A 23,710-nucleotide genomic window follows, 5' to 3' on the forward strand; every position below is an offset into this window, starting at 1 on the left:
GGGTTACCGCGCACGACGCCTGTAATACAATAGAAGCATGTACCGTGCACGATGTGGTGTGTTGGCTTCATGATCAAAGCTCACCAGATGAAACAAATTTGGGCTGATTTTTCTGATGATTGGCAGACGCATGACAATTGGACGCTCCCATGTTCGACCCCCAGGGGTGTTAGGGTCTTCTTGTGTGCAACTGCGAGTATCAGGATGAATCCCCGCACAAGAACTCTATTTATTCCCACAGTGATGTTGTTTCGATGGCGCTCCGCTCGCTCTCCCGACACTTTTGATTTTACCATCCCCGCACGCCCGCTCTTCCCTTTTTGTTCGAGTCGTTTACACCGCGGTTTATGCGCGCACAACGTGTAAGCCCCCAGTGTAGCGCCACGCAAAGGGAATGTAATGTAGGTCATCAAACGGAGCCGACAGGAAGAGGGGATGCTGTTTTTGCGGGCCTCCTGAGATGTGACAAGGAGGGGTAGGAAAAAAACAACACAACGGAACAAACAAAAGCTCCTCCGACAAAGCGTTAAAAGCGCGGTGTGCGTCTGTTTCGGGTGTCGTCGCCGGCAGATGGAGGCGCAGGAATACACCGCGTTCCCTCCCTCACTCCCTCTCCTTCGGCCTCTCCGGTGAATACTTGATGCCACCTACCTGCCTGTGCTCCCCCTTGCCATTATCACCACAACATGACATTGCACTCAAGACAATGTTGGAATTTTTGATAACACGGATTGCGAAAAGCGAAACACCGTTTTGAATTAATAAACGCCGCCTGGTGCTTTTAGAGCACAATCCCCTCCCATTTTCTTGCCACTCGGCCTAATATTAGTATTATTACTTTTTCATCCTCCGCCTGTTGTCTGGTAGATATTAGAGAAAGCTCTCTCTTCCTTGGTTGGGAATTGGGAGACGAGTGTTTCCTGAAACATACTCTGGCAGCTTGCTGTGATTTGAGCAAGCTGACGAATCAAGCAACACAAATGACATGTGAAAAGACTAGATGACGATAAAGTTAGAAAGCGTGGTTTTTACGCTCCCGGAACCTCACGGTCATCTGAAAGCGTCCATACTGAGGTGTTGTGCTATAAGTGTCCTTGTCGCACTCTGGCCTAGATCTGCTACACCTTGGATATGTGTTTCTTTTCATCCCGTGGAAAAAAAAACCCCACAGTGAAACCTCCAAAGTCAAACACTCCTGAGGTCCTACAGTTTAAATTTTGGCCTGCAAAAGGAGTCAGCAGGAGGCACAACAAACATTTTAAAGGTGGTCCTCCGATTTCGAAGGAGTTCCTTTCCTATGATAGGTTGTAAATTGAATTTCGGGGTAAGTCCGAACTCTTACCTAAATTAACACCTTAATTAGTCCCTCACACTGTGCAAAGACGTAAAATACAGTAATAACACACAAAATACAAGAATTTAATGAAACAGTGATAAAAAAGGGCCGCACGGTGGTCTAGTGGTTAGTATGTTGGCCACACGGTCACAGTCTGGAGATCGGGAAGATCTGGGTTCGATTCTCCCCTGGGCATTTCTGTGTGCGGGTACTCGGGTTTCCTCCCACATCCCAAAAAAATGCACGTTAGCTTAATTGGTGACTCAAAATGGTCCGTAGGTATGAATGTGAGTGTGAATGGTTGAATGGTGACTGGCGACCAGTCCAGGGTGTACCCCGCCTGTCGCCCGAAGTCAGCTGGGATAGGCATGCCCCCGCGACCCTAATGAGGAGAAGCGGCATAGAAGATGGACGGAGTAATAAAAAAGGAGAGAGCAAATTACCACTATAGTATGCTGCTTGTTATTACTGTCGCTTTCATTGAACATGCTCAAGGACAATATAGTGTAGTGTCCTGGTAGTGTTGGACAAGTTTGTGTTTTCCGACTACCTGTGAACATGACAGGCTGAGTCCTAACTGTGTGTGTGTGTATGTGTGATTGGTGGCGGGAGGAGGACGCATGCGTGCAGAGAGGACAGTTGAGTTTGCTGATGTTGTTTTGGTGTGCTTGCGGCCAACATTAGCCTGGGTTGTTTTTGCAGTCGAGAGATTGTTGATCGACCACGTCCTCATCATCTTACAATGTCCAAAGAGATGCTACAATACTATTTTTATGCTTGATGGCCACGACAGTGGAGTGTTGAGTGAGTGTTGTAGTGTATTCTTCCACTGTTTATGGCCTTATAATCCGTTTTATTTTTTCCCAAATTCCGAATTTGTACTTATTTTTTCTGTTTAATTTTTTTTAATTCCGTTTTTTACCTTTTACAATTATTTTACCAGCACAGAGTAAATAAAATGTCCATTAATCCTTACATTTATTGATGCAATACATCATTGGACAATATTTCAGAAAGGTTTTCTAATGTGATGTCAGCCGCTACACTCATTGCTATAACATCCTCAAAAAAACGTAACACCCGTGCTTGTGGTTAAGGAAGACGTAGTCACCGATGCAGTTCCAATTGCGTTATTAATGTAAGAACATTTTTATGACAGTCTTATTTCGTTTACACAATTCGAAAATATGTGGACAACAGTGCTCTTATTTTGAAAGCTGGAAGTGTGTTGTGTGTGTTGAGAATGATGTTGACGTTTAAGGCAAGCTGGGTGCAATAATAAATGTGGCTCCCCTCCTTATTTCACTCGGAATTTTCACGACGTCAGCGGGCATCGTGAAACGCTTGCTTACATTAACAAGCGGTAAAACACAACACGGTGTAAACACACTCATACGGCCGCACTAGCATGCATGAGATTCCGCCACGATTGAGCGGTCAGACGGGGATGTACCTCCCCACACTTCCTTCTCCTCATGGTGACAGCATTTCATTTACATTATGTCAGTATCAGCAAGGGTAGTTTAAGAATAGGCTCCATTTTGCTTGGCCAATTCTGCATTCTGTCTGCGATTCTGTTAGCGCGGTAATCATAGGGCCCTATGTAACTAGTTCTCGAGTGAGTTTTGTGTTGACAGACCAAAATTAAGTCCATCCATCTTCTATCGCTTATCCGAGGTTGGGTCGCGGGGGCAGCAGTCTAAGCAGGGAAGCCCCGACTTCCTTCTCCCGGGCACTTCGTCCAGCTCCTCCCGGCGGATCCCGAGGTATTCCCAGGCCAGTTGACAGACATAGTCCCTCCAACGTGTCCTGGGTCTTCCCCGAGGCCTTGTACCTATTGGACGTGTCCTGAACACCTCCCCAGGGAGGCGTCCAGAAGGCATTCTGACCAGATGCCCAAGCCACCTCATCTGGCCACCCTACAGAGAAACCTGATTTAAGGCACTTGTATAAAGTTGAGGAGGATTTACATCACCTTTGAGTTACCTTGGCGTCCCCTACGGGTTGTGGTACAACTGTTCTGGAATCCACGCTAGCATGCATCTGCTACAGATGCCCTCATAGCTTTATCGCAATGACTTATGGGCAGTTAGTTGCGAAATCCCACCTGTGTCGTTTTGCTTGATGACGGCCACGTTTTTTTAACCAATCTTGCTCAAACTTTACATAAACGTGCTCGTCAGTCTGCTAAAGGTGTGTGCCAAATTTCGTGAGGATTCGGCTAAACACCCTGAACTTACAGCGTGTGTTTTGTTGAACGCTTTGATCTGTTTGAAAGATTTCAAGTCGATTTGAATTCAATAACAGTGACGCTATGTCATGAAAAACAACAGCACATGCAGCACTGTCGTAAAAAAAACAATGAGACTCACATATGACTGCTCAACGGCGAAACCCAATCTTGGCCGCCATGCTCCGCTCACATTCAATGACGCAAACTCGAAAGTTTGATTACTTAACCTCGTTCGTTTGTCTCATACATCCTGAAAGCAAATAGATAAAACCCCCTTGAAGTAGTCGGTCCATGTTAATGTTAATGTTAATGTAAGAAGGTTAATCTGAAGACAAAAATAGTCATTTTTTGTAAATGTAACATAACCAGATGTAACTGGAACCCCAAGAAATGAGTTCTGTAAAGTTTTCATCCTGGAGTTTTTCCCCCATTGGCTGAAAACACTGTTTGCATGTGAACAAAAGGCTAAAGTAAATAGAACCTCGATCACATGGTGGAAGAGGATGCTGCTTCATCCTTAGAGCTGAGTTGGTAAGGATCATAATGAGGGGTTTCCTTTTTTTAAGGGGGGGAAAAAATCACAAGTGTGTGAACAGGACAGGATTTGATTAGAACCGCCAGCTCTGTTTAGTGTGTACGTGCACACATGTAGTGTGGTGTGAGCGTGCGGAATAGATCCATCCCTTCCTGATGTGGCTCCCAGCAGTCGACAAGCCCTGCCAGCCGTTGTCATTTCCTGGCAGCCAGATTACTCTTGGGCTGGCATTTTCACAGTTGTCAAGTGAGGATTTAATGGCCAATTATCCTCAGATAAATATATTTCTGCTGAGAAGAGGAGAGCCATCATAGGAAGCGGAGAAGGAGCGGAGGGGCGGGGAGGCGGGTGGGGGTTGACGATGGCTTCTAATTGTAGGGCTTAAAGAAAGAGGAACACACGTCTGGTCAAAGCCTTCCAGAGTGGACCCCCTCCCGTATCCACCCACTGGCACTTCATCATCAACCAAGAAGTCAGCCCTTAAAAATAATTCCAGCGTGCTGTAAATCTTATGTTCCAGCACCAAAGTACATGCACTCATTAAACGGGGGGTGGTGGTGGTGGTGGGGGGGTGGGGGGGCTTGGCTGTTGTCATCTGCCATCCTCACTTTGACCAGAAGTGGGCTCATGTTTGTCACCTCCCTTGACTGATGCTCTTCACTGAAACACACAACTAATGGCATCATTGTTATTATTATTACTGGTAAAAGTAGTAGCACAGTAATCCCTCGTTTATCAAGGTTAATTGGTTGGGGAAGCCATGATAAGTGAATTTCCGCGAAGTAGGAATCTTTACTTCTAAATAGAATATTTTCTTAGTTAGAGCATAGAAATATATATATTTTTTAACATAATTAGAGACCTCTAGACATGAAATAACATCCCTATAGTCATCTTTACACTTGTATTACCCAATTTTGTAGACATAATGACAAAAAACAACCATTTAAGACATAAATAAGACTTGTGCTTTTGTGTGTTTTTGGCAAGAGGAGCTGAGTGGGGGGCAGACAGGAAGTGACGTCAGGGGCTCAAAGTTGAGGTTTAGCTTGCTGTGGGTTATGTAACGTTTACATAAGTTTCAATGAAAATGACTTCAATGATATTAGCATTCTATCAAGGCTAACATGCTAACTGTTAACATTGAACATGAAAACACTTACTGCTATAACAACTTTGGTTCTATTGCTGCTGTTTAGTACAGAAATGACCATGTGGTCAACGAGAGCTATGCTTTCCTTTCCACTTTCTCATGCACTCCACAGCATGATTAAATATATTCTTTAATTACGACGTAGTGTGTTCAAATTCAGGCAATAACATCTACTTGTGTTTTAATGAACACAGCCAGTGTCCTTTGCCATTTAGTGTGTACAGTACAGGGATTGTGGCTTGGGTCCTGCCAAATTGTGATCCACATAAAGCTGTCACTCATATGCTGAGGGACGACTCGAGCAGCTGTTACTCTGCTAATGTTTTGTCACATAAACTAACTTTAACTTGCCCTTTGAACTCAGCAGCAAACAATGGCTCAACACAATGCAAGGCGCTGTAACGACATACAATACGTCTGTGTTGCAGGCAGGTTAGCAGCGGCTGTCAACCGGGATCGTCGCAAACCGGCTGAGCGTCCCTCGCCAGCGTCACCTCGGGTTAATGACAGTCACAGTCTCAATCAGCGTGCTGGTGGAGAGGATTTAATGCTTCCCCTTTGGCACCAGGAAGTGCTGATAATGATGCCGGGTGGCACTGAGCGTGTCCCATCTGACATCAGCAATGATTAAAACTCCCGCAATGGTGAGAAAGTCCCCCCTTTCTAGCAGGTCACATATACAAACAACCAGATACAAAGCATACTGCTATGATATAATAATGGCAAAGATACATCACATACTGTGTGTCACTTATCCAGCAGGTATTTTTTATTATTTTTTGTTCTTTTCTATTTTTGCATATACTGTATATTTTTATTTTATATATATATATATATATATATACTTTTTTAAAGGAGCTTTATTTGCGGTAACTAACAAAAAAATTACATTAAAACAAATTTAATTAAAAAAAGAAATAATAATAAAATCATTTGAACACAGTATATAAAAATTCTGTATCATTTATTTATTAATATTTTATTAATTATTTCAATCAACAATTTATTTAAAATAATTAATAATTCAGTATTGTTAATATAATAATATAATATTATGTATAATTTAATTATTTATATATATACATTTATAAATGTAATATTATTATTATTATTATTATTATTATTATTATTGATATTTTTATTTTTGCATGGTGATTAATTAATTTAATTATATATGTTTAATTCAATTGTTGACTGAAATAATTCATAAAATAAATATCTGATACATAATTTTTTTTGAATTTGAATTAATTTCTTATTATTTTAGTTTCTTTTAATTACATTTTTATTTTATGTAAGTTTGCTTAGTTACTGCAAATAAAGCTCCTTCAAAAAACCCAAACCAAATGAATCACACTTTAAATTTTGGTGCAGATCAAGATGAAGACATTTTTCAAGGTTGTTTTTTTCATGTAATTTTGTTCATCTACATCTACGTTTGTTATTTACATTTTTTTAAACAATCTTAATGAAAGCCTATGCAGGAAATGGCTATCGATGAATCAAACCATGCATAGTCATGCTAGGGATGATAGTTGGATGTTAAACATTACAACTTTGGGCCTAATTGGACATTAAATGCATCACTCATGCAGAATGGGACAGCACGAACTACAGTAGCTCCTTTAAGTTTGAACTAGCAAGCTAATTCGAGTGATTTTTCCCGCGCTGACAAGTGCAGGCAAATAAATGAGCAGCCATCACGACGTGACGCCAAACACCCGCCGCTTGATTTGCCATCAGGGCTCCGGCGCCCAGGTAGCACAATTACTGCACATCCGCTCTCCCCCCTGCTAAATTGTGAAGTGGAAGGGAAGTGACACCCGTAAGGCGCGCATCACTGTAATCGAATCTAAATGAAGCCTTGCTCTAAACCACAGCGCCCACCTGAGACGACGCAGCCGCGGCAGCCTGTCAACACCGTGTCAACACAGGCGCTCGCAGGCCCGTCCGAATGCATAATCTCACCCATCATTACGGTGTCACTGATGATAAGGTTAATAGAAAGAGTGGAGGCGGAAAAAGAGGACGCGGGAGAAGAAATTTGGGAGTGTGACCAATGTGGAGATCACTTTAAATAAAGCACACAGGACACTAATGTCAGTGTTAACAACTCCTGTCACATTTATGCTAATCATTTGATGGCTGCAGTAAATAAACAACATACTGTAGTTCAGTACCTTCACTCCTGGCTCACAAATGCTGAATAATAATCAGACATTGCAGCCCCAAAACCAGCGAGATAGCTAAGATTAGCCCATCGCTACGTCAGATTAGCGGGAGAGTAGCACACAATCAAGCGAAGCCCTCCGACAAGGCCTTGGAACTGGTCTGGAAACGGCACCATTCAGTGCATCAACACACGCACCTGAATGTCCGCATGTCAAACGTGTCAAACGTGCTGGATCTGGTCGAGATGACCCCTGGTTTCACATGAAAGCCTCTGACCTTGGACTTTCTTTTTTTTTAGTTTTAGATAATATTTGATGGCTAAATGAAAAAAATATACATACACATTTTTCTACATTTTTGTTTTGTTTTGAAAGAATGATTAAAAAAAACATGTTTTCTTGAATTTATGGATTTTTAAATTTTTCCCCAAATCTAATGGCAACATCTTGGAAACGTGACTGTATAGCATAAAAAAATATTAATTAATGATATTAAGTTTTCAGGTATAAATTGCTTAGTTTTAAGTGATTTTTAAAATAATATATATTTTTTTAAATATAATTTTTGTTTTTTGAATAATTTGAATAATGAAAAAAATAATTACCAATAAAAATAAATTATATTATTTAATTATTTATGATATTATTTCAAAATGAATTGTAAAATCAGCTTTTAGAATGATTATGAAATGGTGTTTTTGTAAGCATTCCCTCAGTTAACTCGCCTTTTTCATGCTGTTGAGTGAAGCTGTGTCCAAACTCCTGAGAAACGCCCGTCACCACAACACAGTGCAGTTCCACAACAATAATAAAAATATGCTATATTTGGATTCATGCCTCTTCTCCTTCAGTGTCAACAATCAAAAATCAAGCGGAATTCTTTTCCACAGCATTTGCAGGTGTACCTAATGTTGTGGCCACCGAGGGCCTGTTTATTTTGTACGTCACATGTAAACATGCTATCTCTTGCGAGTGCAGACATCACACTTAGAAACAACACTATCATGTGACACAGTGACACATATTCCCCCTGCTGGAAATAAAAAAAAAAAACATCTACAGGGAGCAGCAGCAAGAAGATCACAGTTTCTTCTCTCGTCAACACGACGAATTGTCGTCTTTTACCAGCCGCAAAGCCCTACTGGGTATTGCATATTGCAAATAGCCTCCAGCAGTGCAGTTTTGTGTGGAATGCGGCGGAGGAGCACTGTTAGCAGTTCCTGTCACAGTATTTGGATGTGCGGGTGTGTGTCTCTCAGCGCTTGGGAAGCGGTCCGCATGTGAGCGCCACATTGCTTCGATGGCGGCCAGTCGCCAGTGGGAAACAAAAGCGAGACCGACAGTTCAAAGTTGGTGATTTGTGTGCAGTCATGGTGGCTTGTCGTTGGTAGCTTTCATCACATTTCTCCCAGTGATGCCACAGTAGCTGGAGGGTGCGGGGAGCGGGGGGGTCGCAGCAAGGTCAATGCCAAATATAAAAAGCGTGAGATGTGAGGCATGTGACCGTGTGGTTTAGATACGAAACACGACATTGTCAGTCAGTTGAAAAGGCTAAGAGCACAACGTCGCAGAACTCGGAGGATGAACCACTCTAAACATGTCCATCAACTTAGCCAACTTAGGGCTGTTAAAAATAGCAAGTTTAGGGCGGTAACTAATTTATTCCATGAATTATGTTGCATTTTTTTGGCAAGCCACGACTCTGTTATGACGACAGACGGCGGCACAGTGTAGCGTCCCCGCGGAGTCTGCCGCTCTTTTCTAACTTGATTCTGACCTGAACACATCAACAGCAGTGCAATTCCAACACCACACATGTTTCTCCAACTCCAACAAACACACCTCTTGTCCATTCGCCACTGCAAGGACACTTCCTCCAAAAACGTCACCAGACAGACATGAGATGCATTCACAGACACTCCAAACATCACAACATCTTTATCATGCGTGTACGTGTGGTCTAAATAAACACAAATGCAAAGAAAAACAATAAGTGGATATTCTTATCACTCCCTTCGTAACTCTTAATGTGGAAGTACAATTTGCTCCATTTAAGTATCCTCGGAAGTCCCGGAAAATTCACTCAAAACATGTGAAGTCAACTTCAATGACATGGTGTCTTTGAACACAACTCCTCATTGCTCGTAATCACACGGTTAAAGTCCGATTCAAATGTTGTGAAAGTGTTTTCAGTGTAAATAGATGTTCAGACATGTGTGCCACCTCTTAATGTCATCCATCCGTCTTCGATGGCGCTTTATCCTCATTAGGGTGACGGGGGTATGCTGCAGCCTCTCCCAGCTGACCTTGGGCGAGAGGCGGGGTACACCCTGGACTGGTCGTCATCTCTTAACTTGATTTAAATTGTCAGTTCATTTGGCGCTGTTAATACATAGAAATATATCCTGCCCCGTCATTTATCTTTCTTTCAATAAAATACAGTAAAAATGGGCATATTTCAGACATAGTGTGACATGGTGATTAATTATGATCAGTTAATTTGAAAACTGTGATTAATCTGATTAAAAATCATTTGAAAGCACTAGTAAAAATATATTTTTTCATAATGCAAACTACTTACTGCGATCAAAATCTAACCTCCCAATTTCCGTGCTTGGCAGAAGGAACGGGCATTCAGGGCTATACAAAAATAACACGCGAATTACAACAATGTCTGTAATAACAGCAGAAACCTGGGTTAGCATCATTAATCTGTTGCAGAAGGTCCGACTCCAACCGAAATGCACTCTAACCAAATACATTTTTATCATTACTTGCGGCGTAACGGTGTTAGTTAACAAAGAACTACAGCGTCAACCACTGATGATGTCATAGATGAGTGGTGGCGCTGGCGGACAATGACTTACGGTTCCGGTTTCCATGCTAATACAATGCTAACAGGGACGTTTTCTGATAAAAATATGTTACGGACACAGCTGGACTCCCGCAGTGTATTAATGATACATATTGTACGCTAACCGGGAACGTCTGCGAACCGAAGCAACATCTTTGTGTAAACCGAAAAATACACTAACCAGGGCATATGCTAACCGAGGTTCCACTGTAATTATAAAACTTCACGACTTCACAAACTTTTTTAGCTAACTAGCAGGCACAGCTGCATACTACAGTACTTTGCAAAAGACTACAGTACTACTGCATATTTTTTTGTGCCTTCAGCTTGTAAACCAAGTGAGGGCGTCAAGCTTCAGACCCGACCACATGCAGTACATCTATTTAGTCTTTGTCTCTTCTCTCAGTCTGTCTAGAACTTGGTCCATGCGTGAACAAAAGCGCCACCATGGAAAAGTCAAACTGTGGGGGGGTGGAGATGAGAGGCGTGTCATGATTCGGATGGAACTGCTGACACCCCATTCCTCGTGATTCCTGTTTCTGTAGCTACCTTTTGTCGTTCTATGCGTTAGGTCTCATATTTCATTGCAAATACGTTTTATCCCGCCGCTGCGCTCCCCTCTTTGTCTGAACCTCCTGTTTATCCTCCAAAATCCACTTTCTGAGAACTGTTATTCCGACTGGCTGGAGGTTCCTCGGCGCAAACGTGTGTTGTGATTGCCGTCTCTCTCCTCTATCACTTCTATTCTTTTCTTCCTGAAATGTAAATCTCATGTTTTAAAGATTCCTTTAATGGGAATCAAAGTCTAAATATTTCAATGCTGCTATTTTATTATTCAGGAGACTCGCAGGCATTTCCAGCCATCTGACTGTGAGAGATCCGTGTGGCTCACTTCTTAGCGGCGCAGGTACATGGCTTCAGCTGGCAATATTACAAGGATTAGCATGGCATATGAAATATTTAGTGGATTTCTTCTCCCCTCCCTCTAAAACCTAATAAATCAAATGACTGCCAAATGTCATTACAGTGATGGTCTTTGACTGGGTAAGAGAGGAGCTGGAGGGAGACTCTTTTCATATTCAAATTTGGGTTGGAAGAAATGAAAGAGGGAGAAAAGGTTACATGGTTGAGCCGATGACTTGCCGGTTATGGCGAGGAAGAAGGGGCAGATGGAAGGAGGACGAGAAGGGTATTGTCTGATGTGGCATTGGTGCCAACAGGAAGGACGTCTGGTCTGTTCTCGGGCTACCCAAATACTTTTTCCCTACTTTTTCTTAGGTGTCAGAGTTAAAGGACTACCAGCTGTCAATGTCACCAACTGTCACTTCCATTGTCCCGACTGGTTGAACAGATGACAGACATGGACCAACCCCACCACATTCTGAAGCAAAAAAAAATCACAGATATGAATCCCCTTGTTTGTGTTTTGACTCATTCATATGTAAACTCAGTGATAAAACATATGGTGCTAATTTGCAACAAATCAACAGTGACCCATGCCGACTTTCCACCAGCTCGAGTCGCTCGACGCCAGGCACCTGTCTGCGTTTGAAGCCTCGCCTTATTCATCAGCGACGTGTGCTGGCAAAGGAAGTCAACAAAGGCACAGCAGGCCTGTAATTTGCATTCCCCTCTACAAGGTGACATAATGATGTAAATTATCAAAGAGATGATGTTTTTGTGTTAGACGCAAAGACTGCTCTAATGCCATCGGTCTCTCGAGACTGTTTGAAAAGGAAATTATAATAGATACACAAGGCGCTGTTTGTTAGCGTCACTCCCGAGGGAAATCAGTCACGTGAATGAATGGCAGCTGCCCTTGTGTCGACACCTCATCCCGGGTGAGTCAAACAAACTTTAGCCTCTTTCAGATCTTTCCGTAACCATGTGCGCTTTCACACAGCAACAATCACAGAATTGCACGCAGCGTGACGTCCACACCTGCGTTTGGCTTGCTCGATGTACGCAATACTTATTGGACAGCAACATTTACTTTGAACACAAAAGGGAGTGAGTGAGTCTCAGGTGTTAAACTTCTTTTTGTAACAAATGGCGTCAGAAGTGGGATGGTTAGCAGTGAGTAAGAGAGTGAGTTTTCCAGTTGGAATGACTCTTGGGACGTGTGACCTCATAGATGAGCAAGGAACTTGGATGATTAGAATTGGGCACCTGTGTGGGAGATAAGCATTCCTTAGAGTTGTGCCATGCTTCCATGCCAAAGAACCTGGTACTTTAGTGTTGTAAGGATGCACGTTAGATCCTGGTTCAAATCTGGGTTGAAGGTAGCTCTCCTCAGACTTTGTGGTAAATGGCGCAAGAAGTTCAGATGATTTGCCATGAGTGAGTGAGTTTGCCGGATGGAAGGCCCCTTAAGGCAGCTGAGCCCTGTGCAGTCGACCCCAGAGATTTGCACGAGGCTTAACAGTTGTGCGCTTTCGGGCTACCATGACAAAGACCCTGGTCTGTGGGCCTTATCAGATTTCTGTGGCATCAGAAGTGGGATCATTAGCCATGAGGCCATCAGTGACGTGCCCAGTTGGAAGGACCCTTGGGAAAAGTGACCCCATTGCAGTCGACCCGAGAGATTTAAGCTAGGCTTAACGGTTGTGTGCTTTCAGGGTACCATGCCAAGGAGCCTGGTTTGAGGGTAAGCCTCATCAGACGTCTGTGGAGTCAGAAGTGGGATCATTAGGTATGAGGCCATTCGGGACATGCCCAGTTGGAAGGACCCTTGGAACAGTTGACCCCGCAGATGGGTGAAGCACTTGGATGATTTAAATTGGGCGCCTGTTTGGGACACGGGCCTGCCTATGGAAGTGAGAAGTAGTTTGACAGAGTGCGCCGTCATTACAGATGTGTCTGGCTTTTATTCCAAAGAGCCTGGATCCCTGGTGTCAAGATAAGTCTACAGGTTTTTCAACACAGTAGATCCAAATATGAGTTGTGGGTACTCTTCCTCAGACTTCCCCGACACCTCCCCTGATCTGACTTTACGTTATTTCCTTTCACAGACGCAGGCCTGCCTCTGTTACGCCTTTGATACTACCGCTGAAGACGGCAAATATGCTGGGCAACTTTGACCATGAGAACAAGTACAGAAAAAGGCAGACAATTCCCTGATTTAATAGGCATTGTGAAAGCTGCTTTTGATACAGCGGCATCACTTAAGAAGGTCATGGACTGTGTTGAAAAAACATCTGTATTGAAACAAAACAGTTTTAGCAAAGCTAATATCCATTAAACATCAAATTGATCACTTTCAATAAGCCATAGGTGTGAAACATTCATGCTGAGCTGTCCAAACTAACCCCCACCCACCCTGCAACCACAACACTCCCTCGTCTTCTTCCTCCTCTACTCACGCTGACTTGACTTTCTTCTCCATTAATTATCATGCCCAGGAGGTTTTGCAGGGAGAGGAGCAGCCATCAGGCTGAATCATCTTGACAAGGCGGCATGGCCCAATTACACCAGAGCTCCGCCAGGCTTTGATGTGGCGGAAAAGCTGAGAGATAGGGGCAAATTGCACAGCCATATTATGGTAATGATCTGATTTAATCCCGCTACTAAACTTTTATGTAGCTTGTTTAAAGAAGACGCTAGCACTAATTACAGAGGTGCACAGAGGTGCTGGGTGGGATCGGGCGAGGAGGGCGGCGCCCGAGGGCCGAGTGGCTGATGCTGCCGCCGTCGAGGCTGCGGGGAGCCCACAAAAGTGCAGCTCATAAATGTTGTAAATGAAAATGAGACAAAGTGGACTTATTTGCGTTTAATTATACATCCAACTCAGGTGGAAAGGTCAGGGGTCCAGGGGCTTCCACTGTGGTGTCCTCTGTTAATTAACACATCTGAGGTAGAGCAGGTTCTAGAGGACGGGAAGGCGACTGAGACGTGACGTGTTCTCGCGGTGTTGGTGATGGGGGGGTTGTTACAAGGAATGCACGATAATATCAGCCTGTAATTAACTTGTCACTTCAATTACAGCCCTTGTGATTGGAATTGTCTTGGGTTATGGCGCTGGCATCACCCCCCCGTCTGTATGCTTAATTAGTCAGACGAGTAGCCACCACGCTCCTCTCTCTGTATGCTCGCTGCGCTCAAACGCCTGAAGCAACTTAGTTTATTGTTGTAGATGATTGACTAGCATGACGCGCCGAGCTGATCAAGCTGGAGAAAAAGGGGTGTGACTGATTGGCTGTCAGCCGTAAGAAAAACAACTGTCGTCTCGTCTAATGGCTGTTAGGACTCAAATGAGCTGTTTGCTTTTCTTTATCAAATATGAATACATGAGGAAAATGTATTGGGTTTGTGCATCGGGGTACCTCCAACTGCGTACATTCTCAGTCATCCAAGTCATGCCATCTAAGAGTCAAAGGCAGCTGAAAATCTATTTGGTCGGGATTCCAAACCAAAAAACATGCAGAGAAGATATAGCGATATACTAGTATATACAGCGGTACCTTGACTACACTACATCTTAAAGCTTGGAGTCCGACCTAACTTTCCGGGACAAATTAGAAGTAACGTACGTTCTGTACTTCAAACTGTCATATTTCTCGGTGCCAGTGTACCTCACTACCCTGGACTTTAAACTTTTTAACCCTCAGTCAGTTGCAGGGCGAATTGAAGGAACTGATCCCACGATGTAATCAAGAAATACAGATACTTAAAATGGTCTTGACATTGCTGGGTTATGTCAAGATTGCTGCATCTTGGTGAAGTCGGGATACACCAACATGCGCCGTGTTCCCAAGTAGGCCTTTCCCTAGGAATTTGTTTCAAACTGTTCCCATATACAGTAGTTGAAAGCACAACATTGTCCAAGAAAGTGACAAAATTCTGACTTTTTAGCCCAATTCAGGTGTGGCACTGCAATGCGTTGTATCGGATGTTTGCAGGCCTCTGCAAAATGTGTATCTGCCTTTAAACCAACGGAGTACACTGTATGTAGCGTTTAATATTTTTCATTTTTTATGTAGTACTGTTTACTTCTGCATTGTAGCCACCTGATATTGGCATTTGCGTAGTTGCTCATGCGCATTTCTGGGCAGGGAATGCTCAATAAATGTAAAGACAGTAAAATCGGTACTTAGACCTGCAGTGTAAATCCACCCCCTGACCGATAATTGATTGGGAGGTGCATCCTTTGACTTCTCTTCATATACTGAAGTCTACATTGTCATTATCCGAATTCATCACTGTAAATCAAACCACAGCGGAGAATTCATATCAATCTTATTGTGTTTATGGGCCACACTTTTGGCGCCAGTGGCAAGATGAAAGTGAATATAAATATCCCAGTGACAAATTGCAGTCACAAAGCCTCCTTGTAGAAACAGGCTTATCTTTGATAGCGACTCTTCTGTTCATAAGGAAAACTTTGTCTATATCAATAGGCATAAGAAAGCAAACATAATTATCTGTTTGCATTACGCTCAGAAGCAGATCAAAGATCCTAATCAGCCTCAGATAGGGTTTTTAAACTTTTTAAATGCGAGTGAAGCTCTATAAATATACATTAGAGATGTGCGGTAGAATTTGTCCTCCGCGTTACCTCTTTCCACCAAGACGAGGACAATCTCCCGGGACCACTGGGGGCCTCTTTTGTAAAAGCTTCATCACTTACACAACCGTCCCGTGTTCTATCACAGCTCTCGGTGTACGTCTTTGAAATCGCGGCGTCAGGCGGGAGTCGCACTTGTGAAGGACTTCTGAAGACGCGTCGAACATTTTGACACAGGTAAAATCGGCGCTGGGCCACAGCGGAATTGTGTGTGTTTTTTTTCCTTGCAGGAAACTTTCAGAACTAATAGCGAGCGGTTTCATGTGCAAGTAGTCACAAAGACTACTAGCATCATTCAACTCAACACACTGGGCTTTATTTCATGTTGATGGCATTAATTATATCTTGTAAATATCACTTTTTCCAAACCAAAGTCATGTTTTCGTCAGCTGTTTGTTCCAGCTTTTCAGTCACAAATCAACGAACATGAATGCATGGAAAATGATCACTGCTTTTCCCATTTGGTTTATCCCGGGGAAATATTTCAGTGGTTAACATGGGATAGTATGTATGTATTTATTTATGATGTGGAGTCAAGCGTTAACAATGAATTCATCAACAACCGATGTTGGAAATCACTCTTGGCGCCCTTGTGTGTGTCTGTAATATTTAATGGCAATGAGACAGACTTTGTTCTTGACTACAAATATGACAACAACTGGAAAATGTTCTGAGGAGTTTTGTTGGGAGACGTTGACAGTGGTGATTTAACAATGGAATGTGCAATACATGGGTTCCCTTAAGTGAGGCTCTGGATCCAAAACTAGAACATTTGACTAGTTATTAGCACATTGTCAATGGGGAAAATCTGCTTGTTATTATTACTTCAGCTAATGTTTTCGTTTGCTTGGGGTTCATTTTTATGTTAGCAGGATCAGAACCAGAACTACTTGACCAAACTTGGAACTTGGACAGAGCATGGGCCAAAGAATAACTCCTAAAATTCTACGCTAGAGTTTCAAATCAAGCTACATCAGGATTCTGATTATTGTTTTCCCCATCACAACCATGTTTCCACCAAGAGTGTGTAATTTTGTTTCTATTTGAGGTTTCTTCCTTACAGAGAGTTTTTCCTTGCCTCCGTCACCAAGGTTCCTTCCTTAGTTTTTCCCTGGCACCATCACACCACACCAAGTCTCGGTTCTGTCCAAGGTTTCTTCCTTACAGGATGATTTTCCTTGCTGCCGTTGCCCCACGCTGAGTCTCTTTCCGTTCGAGGTAGAAGTTTTCCCCTTGCCACTGTCATCCCACACCGAGTCTCAGATTTGTTTGAGGTTTCTTCTTTAAGAGGGAGTTTTTCCCTGCCCCTGTCGCCCCACACTAAGTCTTGTTCCTGTTCTGGGTTTCTTCCTTCAAGGGAGTTTTTTTCTGGCCTCTGTCGTCCCACATCGAGTCTCCCTTCTGAGTTTTATTTCTCAGAGTGAGTTTTTCTTTGCATCCATTACTCCACACTTCAGTCTCAGCTCTGTTTGAGGTTCCTTCCTCCAAGGGAGGTTTTCCCTGCCTCCATCAGCTACACAATGAGTCTCGCTTCAGTTCAAGTTTTCTTCCTTTTTTCATTTTTCCTTGTTTCTGTTCTGGCTTTTTTCCTTAGAGGGAGTTTTTCCTTGCCTCCATCACTCCACACTTGAGTCCGCAGTTCTGTTTGAGGTGTCTTCTTTGAAGGGAGTTTTCCCCTTGCCTCCGTTGCCCCACACCGAGCCTGGGGTCGATTCAAGGCTTAATTGTCAGAGGGAGATCCTGTTGCACCACACCGAGTCTCAATTATATTCGAGATTTCTTCCTGGGAGTGAATTCCCTTGCGTCTTGTAAGGGTGATTCATGTTTGTAGTCTAATGAATGATAGAAAGATATGTTAAACATGAAATATTATAATTGCTGGCTTAGTTTGACGGGAATAAACATAATCACGTATGCTAATCTGTTGAAGGTATCAAGAATACATGGGGCATTGTTGTAATTAAGCCTCACCACAACCTTCCATATGTGCTGAAATAATTAGTGACACTCCAATGATCATTTAAAGGATCACATCGGTCCATAAACCCAACGCAAACATCAAACATGTGGCTTTGTTTTTTTCACGACCGAGACTCGACAACACTGGGGCGAAAAAAAGAGAAAGAACTGGTGGTTACACCCTTGTTTAAAAACACAGCTTTTCTGTGAGCGTCTGCCATGGGAGTATGTCATCCACTTGAGGTTATGCTATCCTGGTCACTGAACACGTCTTGGCTATGAAGGCCAGAGGTGGCGGTTGCACAGAGTCATGATGAGGGTTCCTCTCCGCCTGGATCACTCACATGCATGTGTCACTTTGCGGTCTCCTCGGCCCAGAAAGCCCTGTGGGGCGCGTTCGAGTGCCTGACATTGTCATTACTGGACAACATACAAACGTTGCGGCCCGCAGTGCGGAAAACAAGCCGAAACTGTTTATTTTTCTCTTTTTTTGGAGTGTGGGGGGCATGGCAGCACGAGTGTGCACATATCTATTTGGAGCAAAGTGACTTGTCAATCAAATGAGACATGTTAGAGAAGAGAAAAACACTTGATAGCACCAAAACCCCCAAACCCTCTAGCTATCTAGCAACAGTATCTAGATAGAATTGTGTCGTTTTCAAAGGGTGGCACAGTGAGCCTCTCCTCGGAGAACATAAAATGGTTACTCCCTGAAAAACTGATTTTCTGGAGCATATTTCGCGTGAGTCTTCTGCTCATCAAAGACTCTGCATACGCTCTGACTATACGAACTAAAACTCTATACATTTTTTAACAATAACCAAGTGTTTGTTTTGTTTCTTTATATTTCTAAAGGAATTATTTTTCACAGCAAACACATATATCATTTTCCAAATATTTGAAACGTTTTCACCAACAAGGCAATGAGATCAAAGACAAAAAAACGTCATCGTGACCTATACAACGTCATCGGGGATTTCTCAACCAACCAAAGCACAAAATGTGCAGCTAGTTCGGGATATATGAAATATTAGTTTTCTTAGCAAACGCACTTATCGGCTCTTAATTGTTTATTTATTTTTTACCGAAAATGAATTTAAAAAACAAAACATGATGCACCAATGCTGCAAATAGCAACTAAAGGGCATATTTGCATTGGTTTTGATATGCTATAATGTCGCGGTTTGGTCCTATAAAAGCTATTGCTTCTCTTTGATCACACAATTTAAAAGGTTTTCAAATTGTATTAAAAAATAACAGCAATATAAGTGCAGAATGAAAGTACACAGAGGCTATAAAGCAGTTGCCGCACCCATTTAAAAAGTGAAACTTACGTTTTGAGAGTTAAGCTTGTGTCTCCCAGTAAGTGTTGTGCAACTGTGATTGTGCTATGTGAGTGTGTGTGTCAAGAAGGCATTCAATGAGAAGCTATTAAACTGAATCGATAGGTGTAATAATAATATAGTTTTAATTCATTGTACTCCCCGAACTCAAACACAGTCCGTATCGTGTGTTCAACCTTCGATTTATTTCGATTTTGGAATAATTTCCCCTATTAACTAACCAGCTCCAGAAGCTTTCACTGCTATTCATTTTCATTTAAGTTTTGTACTGTATTATATTCCCTACTTTTAGGTTGAAATCTTTCTGAATCGTTTCACCAACAAACCGCTCTAGTTCGAAGGGTCCATTTCTGTATTTCAACGCAACCTCTCAGCATTCACAAGCAATACCTGAGGTAAATTAGCTACTATTTTATTAACTTTAATCTTATTATTTGTCCTTATTTTATTGGTATATCCAGTTATTAGCATGGTGTAGCTCGTGTAGTTCACTTCATTGCATGATAACTCACAGGCCTGGTTCTGAACTACATCCACCACAGCAGCAGCTACAGTATGACAGCAACCATAGGGAATGTGCACCTCATGAATAAGGTGGCACGTGGTTGCTTTGTTCCAAGAAAAGGCTGTATTCAAATGAACTGCGTTATCAAGCTCCTCCATGGTGGCTCGCCAGCGGCTGGACTGCAAGCATGGCCGCCATCCAGCAGCCAAGCCTTTGATCACTATTGTAATAACCACCAACACTGGAACCACGACCGAGGGTTTTCGTGCTCTTACTTCTTTTTTCTATTTTGCAACTTGTTTACACGCTCCAAACACGCCTGCCTCCTCTTATGCTGCTGTCAATCTGGTTAATTTTCAATGACAGCGCGGTTTTGGGCCGCAACGCGCGCTACACACATGGCTTTGGAAAAATTGCGAGTGTACAAGGGAAGTGGGTTAAGAGGCACAATTACTTATTTGTAAGTCCATGAAGAAGTGAACTTTTCCAAGTGGGACCCTTTTCTGTGCATCCTGACGCTCAAACATTCAGCCAACGTCTCTTGGTACCAACGTTAACGTGTCCCACTCCCTCACAAACATCTATCCAAGCTAGCTAGCTAGATTTTGGGCGTACATTTACCCATTCTAACATAGAACAACTGAACAAGTACAAAATGAGTTGGTGACAGAAATGTAGTGTTCATTTTCAGAGTGTGAGGACTTAAATGAGACCTAGCTCGAGTAGCCTACTTGCTACACTCTACTCGCATAGCATAGCATAGCATAGCGTAGCGTAGCGTAGTATAACATAACATTTGGGTGACCAAACCTCATGTTTTCCCAGGACATGTCCTCTTCTCACGTCCTCTCCTGGCCTTCCTGTGATTTTTTTTCGTTAGAAAGTGTTGTCCTGGTTTTCATTGGGCCGTTAAATTGACCAGCGTTAAGGCATGCGACATAATCCCTGCGAGGCTGCTGGGTTTGCTAATATAGTTTGTATTAGTTCCTATTTTTTAGTCATTTATTTGTCCAGTAGGACTTGAAAGGAGAGCTATTCTTCTCTTACAGGCCAGTTTTTCTAAAACAGAAGAGACATTATTTTGATCATTATTTCATTCCAGAGATGATTTTAGCATGGCTGAAACTTATATGAGATATTTTATTTTATTAATAATAAGTAATTAAACATGTTGAGTAACCTCTGCAAAGCCAATTTGAATTTGTGTCTTTGGTTATAAATAGTATTTCGTAATAACCATATTAACCATTTCCTATCCATACTGTGGAGGCAGAATTGAAATGTTTTGAAATTAAGACATCTTTGAGAATTGCCGAACGTCCTGGTTTAACACAAGACAGCACACAACACAACATAATAAAACATAACATAATAAAACATAAAATAACGTAGTAAAGCACAAAATAAAACATAACATAAAACATACAATAAAAATAAACATCAAATAATAAAACACAAAATATAATAATAAACAATAACATAAAACATAACATAAAAATAAAACATCAAATGAAACATAAAATAATAAAACACAAAATATCATAATAAACATAACATAAAACATAAAAAAAAATAAAACAGAAAATAAAACATTAAATAATAAAAGACAAAATATAATAATAAACAATAACATAAAACATAACATAAAAATAAAACATCAAATGAAACATCAAATAATAAAACACAAAATATCATAATAAACATAACATAAAACATCAAAAAAATAAAACAGCAAATAAAACATTAAATAATAAAACACAAAATATCATAATAAAACATAACATATTGTTTTTATGTACTCTACTGTATGATACTGTATTCAAGCAAAAACAGAAGTGTCCAATGTGAGCTGATTAAGACTTTTTATTTTTTTGGATGATTTCAAAGAAATCAAAGAGCATTAGCTAAATCCACGTGATGGCACAAGAAAACACTTCCGGATAGTCTGACTTGTTACAAAATAGATGTGATACACATTTCATGTCCATGTGTTATTGCGGAATACAAAATGGTTAAAATAGTCCTGTGTGAGTGTTTCATTGTATTCAATCCCAGGCATTTTTCATAAGACGACCCCTTCAGTACCGACCATTTTAGACAATTTTGACTGATCTTTCAAGGCACACAGAATATTGTGTTCTATGGCTATAAAAACATGGAACCTACCAAGAGAAAGATTAGACTCCCATCTTTCATCGGAAAAAAAAAGTTGGTTTCTTCTGTTTTCTGTTCTTTAGTAATCAGCAGTAGAACAAAGGGAAGTTTCAGGAAAATATGAGAAATATATCGAAACAATTCTACCAATATAATCAACATAAATAATGGTTGTTGTGCATCAAAATAACAATTTATTTCCAAATATAACACCATGAACTATGTACAATTTTCACATTTGGAACTGAACTGTGTACGTGCATGTGTGTGCACTGCACATTATTTGCCACTTGCCAAGATTTAAAATCATATTTCTAGACATGTTAGATAATTTTCCCAGTTTTAAGGGCTATTTACTCATTATAAATACGTCTTTTGGATCGGCCGTTTGGGTTTATAAAATCGTATAAATACGTCTCTGGTAGTGAATGAGTTAATTAGGCAGATCTGGTAATCACATTTGATAAGGTCCATGAGGCGGGCCAACTCAATGCTGTTTTCCTAACAGTTGCGCTGGCCGGATGAAATGGCAGTGGCCCCCGGGCCCGAGTCAGACACTTGTACTCTACAACAACTCATCTGTTACCGTCAGACAGTTTTGCCTAAGGAGGCAAAAGTCAAGCATCATTTCCAGTCTTTGTCTTCTTGCAAGTGACATTGTCATTATGCACCGACGCAGCATCCCTGCTCTAGTGGGGCATAAAGAGTGTCCTACTAAACAGGCAACATAAACACGCTGATAAATTGCATTTATAAGCCATCAGGCCGCAACATTTGCTGACGACCCCACAATATTTCCCTCAGATGTGCGTCGGCGTCGTCGGCTCTCTCATTAGAGAGCTGCTAATGAAACTTACACAGACAGTGACCTTTCGTGAAAGTCTGTTGTCCAGTAAGAGACAGAGCCTCTCCCGTCAGCAAGATGGACGCTGACGAGGTTATGGAGGTCACAGCGGTCGCATGCAGACTCCTATCTCTGCTCCAAGATTTACAGCTGCAGACGGACAGAAAAAAAAACAAAACAACCTCAGCCTCCAGTCCTGCCCTCACACTTGGAACCAGCCGGAAGACGTCTCGCTTTGACTCCTCAAAGAACACTCAGGATTTCATTTTTTTAAATCACGGCGAATGTCTTAATTAGCTCACGGTAGCCGACAGCGAACACTTAGTACACTTTGGCAAAACGTCCCTTTAAGTTTGCTTGGATATGAAACTCATTAGGGTGGCAGCTAATGACCTTTTTTTTGTCCCCAGACGAGGTTTATTGGGCAAAATCAAATGTTCAATTTCAGTAAACATAGGTGTGTCCATCTTTTTATGCCTCCAGATATGCAAGCTAGTCTTTTTGTGGTCTAACTGTAAGGACGCAATGAAAAACAATTAGAGGATTTACAGTCAAGTATGAAACGAAACCGCCCGTGACCTTTGGGTTCACTCGGCTATTTTCATAAATCCTCCTTGGCTCGCCCGGGCTGATTTATTGAAGACGACTCGCTAGATGAACTTACTGAGATGATGATGATAGCGCCATGTTTTTGCTAGCACAGCCTATTAGGCTCCTTTGAAGCTTGGCTGCTGAGGGGTCAACGCAATGACAGTCGCTGCAGAAGATGCACCGAGAGCAGGGAGCTTTAATTGAGGGGTAATCATCCTTTATAGTGCTAACCTGGAAGAAAGCCACGCTAAGCCATGCACCGCTAGTACGCGTGCAGACTTCCTGCATGGGTCTGGATTTCGTCACTGGGGATCTTGTGTAAATGCTTCACCCACTGTCACTTTGTTTTTTGTATAAAAGCAATCAGTTAGTAGTCATTGTGTCGTGAGACGGTAAAAAACACTCCTGTAAAGTTCAATCATTGTGGGATACAGTTTTCCTACCTCACGTAAGAGGACGCATGTGTCTT

The sequence above is a fragment of the Dunckerocampus dactyliophorus genome, chromosome 3, assembly GCF_027744805.1.
Source record: "Dunckerocampus dactyliophorus isolate RoL2022-P2 chromosome 3, RoL_Ddac_1.1, whole genome shotgun sequence".
NCBI lineage: Eukaryota > Metazoa > Chordata > Actinopteri > Syngnathiformes > Syngnathidae > Dunckerocampus > Dunckerocampus dactyliophorus.